General features: G+C 42.2%; 1 long non-coding RNA gene across 1 annotated transcript; it reads left to right on the forward strand.

The window, feature by feature from the left end:
* The first annotated feature begins 3,305 nt into the window (after positions 1 to 3,305).
* On the forward strand, positions 3,306 to 6,853 carry LOC131128796 (uncharacterized). Its single transcript, XR_009129709.1, has 4 exons — positions 3,306 to 3,405; positions 4,240 to 4,595; positions 4,734 to 4,848; positions 6,363 to 6,853. It is a non-coding gene; the product is annotated as an uncharacterized LOC131128796 (long non-coding RNA).

Below are 6,853 nucleotides of genomic sequence, written 5' to 3' on the forward strand. Positions count from 1 at the left end.
GAATTTAGATAACAAGAATCTCACAGTCTTGGTTCTACTGGATCTAAGCTCTGCTTTTGATACAGTGGACCATCACATTTTATTAAATAGACTTAGATACCTGGTCGGCCTCTCTGGTACTGTTCTTAACTGGTTTTGTTCTTATCTCACAGGCCGATGTTTTTATGTAAGTATGGATACATGTTCCTCAGGAACCCATGAAATTGAATGTGGGGCTCCTCAAGGCTCAATCTTAGGTCCACTCCTTTTTAATCTGTACATGCTTCCCCTTGGGGACGTGATCAGGAGGCACGGCATCAGCTTCCATAGTTATGCTGATGATACACAGCTATACATCGCCGTGTCTCCTGATGACTCAGGGCCACTTGATGCCCTTTTTAACTGCACTGTAGACATCAAGTCATGGATGGTAGAGAATTTCCTGCAGCTCAACCAGGACAAAACTGAGGTTTTAGTCATAGGTCCTGAAGGCCAGAGAGAGAAACTTTTACCAAAATTACAGGATATTAAACTAGCCGACTCTGTTAAAAATTTGGGCGTGATTTTTTACTCTGAGCTAAATTTTATCCCACATATTAAAAATATAACAAAAATAGTTTTTTATCACCTTAAGAACATAGCCAGAGTCCGCACGTTTCTCTCTCAGGCCAGTACGGAGGTGCTAATGCATGCTTTTATATCCTGTCGTTTAGATTACTGTAATGCCCTGCTCTCTGGTCTTCCCAAAAAAAGTATTTTAAATCTCCAATTATTACAGAACTCAGCCGCACGTGTGCTGACGAGGACCAGAGGGCGGGAGCACATTACACCGGTTTTAAAGTCGCTGCATTGGCTCCCCGTCCGCTTCAGGATCGATTTTAAGATTCTCTTACTGGTTTTTAAATGTCTTAACGGCTTTGCCCCTTCTTATTTATCTGATCTGCTTTTACCATATCAACCCCCGCGGACCCCGCGGTCCTCCGGCACTGGCCTTTTAGCGAAACCAAAACCCAGAACAAAAACCCACGGTGAGGCAGCATTTAGCCACTATGGCCCCCACCTGTGGAACAGCCTGCCGGAGAGCCTCAGGACTGCGGAGACTGTTGATATTTTTAAAAGAAGATTAAAGACGCACCTTTTTAATCAGGCTTTTAACTAATATTGTTAAGCTTTTATTATGTTTTCATCCTTTTAGTCCTATTTTATGTTCTTATTCTTCACCTTTTAACTCCAGTGTTTTGTTTTTATCTTGTTAGTCCTATTTTATGCTCTTAATCTTCAGTTTTTAACTCCAGTGTTATGTTTTATCTTTTAGTCCTATTTTATGGTCTTAGTCTTTAGCTCCAACTCCAGTGTTTCCTCAGGGGGGTCCTCCACACTGGGGGCTGTTTGGGTATGCTGAGGGGGTGCCATCCTTGGGTCCCTTCGACACGGCCGGCTGGGGGGTTCCTCCCTTTTAATGTGGGGGTCCGCCCGTCTAACGGAGTCGGAGGGCCCGGGTGCTGGTCCTCCGATGGCACGGCCTGCAGCTTCTCCCAGTGTGGACGGCCCCAAAGGTGGCGTTTCCTTGTTCCTCAGTACCATGCCATGTCTCCCTAATGTGGGCGATTGTGTGCTTGCGTGTGTGTGTGTGTGTGTGGGTCTAGTATGGAGGGTAGGAAGGAGGGGCTTTCTTTTTTCTTCATTGTTTTCCTTTTTAATTGTGGTAATTGTTTTAATTCTGGAAAGCACTTTGTGTCGCATCTCCTTGCAGGAAAAGTGCTCTACAAATAAAGTTGATTTGATTTGATTTGATAAGTGTAATCATGGACTGGCGTTTTTCTTTGATTGGTTCAACAGCCCTATTCACATCATTTGAACCAATATCTTCACAAATTTCTTGATTGTCCAAATGCTTGTGAGACCTGGTATCATGCTGACTGCTATCAGGTGTACCACTCCGACAAATGCCAAAGCAACTTCCTAACAGGCCCTCATTGACACATGTCACACACTCATAGTGATTACCACTCGAGTTGTCCAAATAAATCCCACGACTGGATTCTGACGTTGAACTATATCTCAACCAATGACCACCGTAAAAAGTAAAGATATTTATTCCTAAACTATCTGCTGCAGCCTGAATTTCCACCTCTGTTGCCCAGCTATTGACATATTTCATTTTGGAAACACTAATATACTCTGTCAAACTATTGTACTCACTCCTGAGAAGCTTCTCATAATCTTCACAGTGCTTTTCCATATGTTTAACCACATGGAGTCTAATTTTTCTGTGATTTTTCTGTGTGCCACTCACCGCTTGTGATATGGCACGGAAAAAACAGTTGCCGTCAGCAACAATGCTCTCCTTTTTACAGGGAGCTCCCAAGGGTCCAACACGCAAATTGACAGGCACAGTTTTGACTTCACAATCTATATTCAAAAGTTGGCACACATTTTGGAGTCATTTTGAAGCATTGGACAAAAGGCATGCTGTGTGGTAACAACACTGACTACTTCGACATCAGATGCACATGTACTAGAAATGTCAGCCATTTTTAACTTTTTGGAAACATCAGTCACCTCCAAGTGACGTTTTCTATCAGCCACAACAGTCACAACAACACCAGCTATCTCAAAAAGTTTTTCTGTTCCACCAAACCCTGCAGCCAAATTGCTAATGTGATTAGCAAGATCATCGAGACTACCAAAACACAGAACAACACTGGTTCCATCACTGCACACCATGCCATTACAGCTGCGCGAGTGCGAATCCACCAGACAATACTGACCAGCATCACAAATTATGGCACAACTACTTTGACAGACCGTAAAAATGCATGTGCTGTACTTGCCAAACATTGTTTGTAAAGCATCATGCAGAGTGACATGAATCCCGTTTTCAATATAATAGCCAGAAACTACATTGACATCACCTAAAGCATAATCATCCTTCACACAAAACTCAAATTTGTGTCCAGCAATCACCTCCTGTTTGGGCAATTCTGTGGCACACAAAAAGTGGGTAGATTCACCACAACGGCTCATTTAAGAGCCAACCACTTTTCCATAAAGAGCAAAATGTTCCAATGCATTCCACACACCGCAACGCACTGCTTCAGAATAAAACGTAAACAAATGGTTGTCGAAAGGATCTGACCGATTAGAATGATGTACAAAATACTACACTCAGAAAATGACCCAGAGCCTTATTAAATATAACAATAATAAAGTTTACTAACTTAGTAAAACCTCTGAAAATCATTTAATCGCTTACATAAATAAATGCTTAAGTCCAGAGCTTAAGCTTGGTGACGTAGACCGTCATGACGTGCCCCCTTCGCGGCCAAAGGGGTGGAGTTATGATAGGTCTCTTGGCAGTTTCCGGCAACACAACTCCAACGAAGGTATGGAAACACGGCAAGTTATATGGACGACAATACATCGGTAAGTAGAGCACTTGCAATTTTTAAACTAATAGCGACCCCGTCTTCCTTCAAATACGCTGGGTGTTGTTTTTTTAATGTCACCGCTATTCTGTTGTGCGTAAGCTAACTTTAGCTATGTTTGCTAGCCACCAAAGAGCTCAGCTAACATGGTTCGTTGGGCGAACATACTTTAACAGGTAACGGACCATCGAACCGGAAAAGTTTAGCTTTTAACGGCGCTCTCTTTGTGTGTACGCCGTGTTTTGCTTAGTTTTACTTTGTGTTTTTATAACATGTCGATATGCTCCGGAATCTCTTGTAGGAACAGCCGAGGTACTTCTGGAGCTCATTACAAATGTAACACAAGAGTTTTCAGCATTCGTTTTCTACCCCTCACCCACACGAAGGTCGCGGGGGGTGCTGGAGTCTACTTAGAATTAAATTTGCATGTTTTTGGAATGTGGGAGGAAACCGGAGTACCCGGAGAAAACCCACGCATGCACGGGGAAAACATGCAAACTCCACACAGAGATGGGCAACATTATTCATTAAAATTATTTATTCATGGTTTCATATACAAAATATTAATTCAAATTATGAATTAATGCATGTATTTTGTAATTATATTTGCAGATATAATTCATGTCAATGTGCATTTTTGGCAGGCAAGTGATTAGCGTGCAGACCTCACAGCAATCGATGAGCAATCGAAAATGAATGCATGAATGAATGTGCATTTTAATTCATTCTTTACAACTGTGGATTTAAAACACAATCCAAAAACGATGTACATGAAATTACACAGCACTTTTAAAAACAAACCATCCTAACACTGTTTATGCTCCTTTTTAAGGTGGCGGCCCGTGGCCTGACAATGTAGGCGCTGCACATTGGAGGATACTTCAGAAGGGGAGCTTCTCAAGCATTACCAAGTCAAGCACAGTATTTATGGATGTGGCTGTAAGTACCCTGTCTTCATTTAAGATGTCCTTGCTCCCTTAAAACATGGAACAGTGGTGAAGTGGTATTCTTCCTCGCTATCCTCCAGGAGCTGAACCAAAACCAACTAATCACCAATTAAAGAAGAGAGACAGCCCAGTCATTAAGGACTTGATGTGGAGAACTTTTGCACATAGAGGAACATACGACATACACATGAGCATCAGTGACATGAAGCACAGGTGGCCTACCTTGTTTAATGTCTCACAGGTGAGTATTTGGATATTTTGTGTTAAACACATTAAGGACTGTAAACAACTACTGTATGTTTCACAGTTATACTTAAGTATGCACTTCACTTTTTGTTGTCACTGATTTTTTGTATCTTCTTTCATATCTCTCTTTCAGGAGAGGAAGGTGCCAGAATGGAGGCGAAAGGACACCAAAACTGTTATCCTTGTTTGCAGCGAAGAAAAATGTTGTCAGAGCAAGAATTCAAGCACAGACGAACAATCTATTTCAGGTATTAAAACCATCCTCCACCTATTAAATTTGTACCTTACCTGCAATAGTTATCATTCCACCTGTCTCATTCACATTTCTCTCCATTCTCTGTTCACATCATACAGCTGACATTTATCTTGTCTGACTCTCCCTCCTATTTATTACTCATCCTTTCCTCCCGTCTTTCTCAAAGGAGCTGTACGTATGTACGAAATTCACATCAAGTAAACAAAATATCGCACAATATGTCTGTCATCAGAGACTAAGAAAACATGTTAATTTGAAATAAAGATGTGACAACAAGCCTTCTGCAGGTGCACAGCGCACAGACACAATGTCAGGGCGGTGAAAGTGAAACAATAACCCGCACAGCACCTGACTGACATGACCTCTGCTTTTAGTTACTGTGACTGATAGTAAGAAGCTAAATACTCGTCCATCCTACCCGCTTAAGCCACAGAAGCCTGAATAGATATCACTGTGACAACAGATACTGCCGCTTCATTCCTGCTGCTAGTTGCAATACAGATTTTTTTATTTCACTCCAGCAACAGCCACAATAGCCACAATCTTACATACAGCCCCTTGAACAGTTTTTGAATGTCTCTTTTCTATTGTAATGTAATTCATTTGCATGCTATGGAGTAGCAAAGTTCCCGCCAAGAGGCCACTCTTGGCCAGACACCTACAGACCGCCATGCATACTGTGTGTTGTCTGACCCCTTTGTTTTGCAAAGGTAATAAAACCACCAGAGCTATGTATTTATTTCAGGCATTCTCTATCCTACTTAGGATGATAGAAATTTTTCCACAACAATTGCACACAAAGATGGAGCTGCTTTTTGTATGCCATAAAGCACATATGTCAAAGTTAAGTCCCACAGGCCACATCAGGCCCGCGAGAGGGTTTTACCTGGCCCGCTTGATGATATTAATCTAATATTAAATTCAGCCCGCAGATAAACTGTACTACATTTCCCACAATGCAACAGGGACGCGTGTGCAAGAGCATAGCGGGAGGCATCTTAATTTATTCAGCAGTCATTCAGCATCAGTCATTAGCACAACATCAAAAGTTAATTTACAGATACCCATCAACAATGGCTAAATGGAAGGTGGACAGTGAAAACAAGGGCTTTCAAACAAGGTGGGAGTTAGAGTACATGTCACAGAGGTAGCTGGAAAACCTGTGTGTCTTCTATGTGGACAAAGTGTGGCGGTGATGAAAGAATATAAGATGACATGGCTGAAATTAAAAATGACTGACAGAGTCATAAGAAAATATTGCTTTATTTATCCAATCATATGGTAATATATTTGTTATGTTTTCAGTAAGTTAAATCTTGGTTTTAATGAAGATTGGACAGTCCGGCCCTCGGCTTATGGCCAAATGTTTTATTTAGCCCTCCGTCCACTTGACTTTGACACCCCTGCCATAAAGCAGCTGTGGACAACAGAACAGAGTACGTGCTATTTCTCTTGTGAGGTGCAAGTTGAACGTGGACTCCTAACAGCTGTCTACAATATCTGCAGGATGCCGGGGATGGATCAACCAGCATTCAAGAAAAGATGGCATAGTGATTGAGGGCAGCACCGTCCACAGCAATCTTGGGGATCTTAGCCAAGCCCGCTACTATCTGATGGGACTGACGTATGCCAAGACCTGCGATTCCCCGAGACCCTGTCATCCAGTTTTATGGTGTTCCAGTTAGTACTGCTGGATCTGGATTTATGGAAACCTTTCAAAGACTTTGCCAACGAAATGTTGTTGCCTGGCTCCCGTAAAGTGAATGGTTGTCTATATGTGCCCTGTGATTGGCTGGCCACCATTCCAGGGTGTACCCCGCCGCTCGCCCGTAGACAGCTGGGATAGGCTCCAGCACCCGTAAGGACAAAGCAGGAGAAAATGAATGGATGTTGTTGGCGGCTTTCTGAGTGATTTTTGGTTGGTGAAGTTTACCTGTCCTAAGTATAGAAGTTTCATGTGTTAATGTTTATTCAAGTGTCTTAAGGTCATGAAAATG

The sequence above is a fragment of the Doryrhamphus excisus genome, chromosome 4 (assembly GCF_030265055.1).
Source record: "Doryrhamphus excisus isolate RoL2022-K1 chromosome 4, RoL_Dexc_1.0, whole genome shotgun sequence".
Taxonomy (NCBI): Eukaryota; Metazoa; Chordata; class Actinopteri; order Syngnathiformes; family Syngnathidae; genus Doryrhamphus; species Doryrhamphus excisus.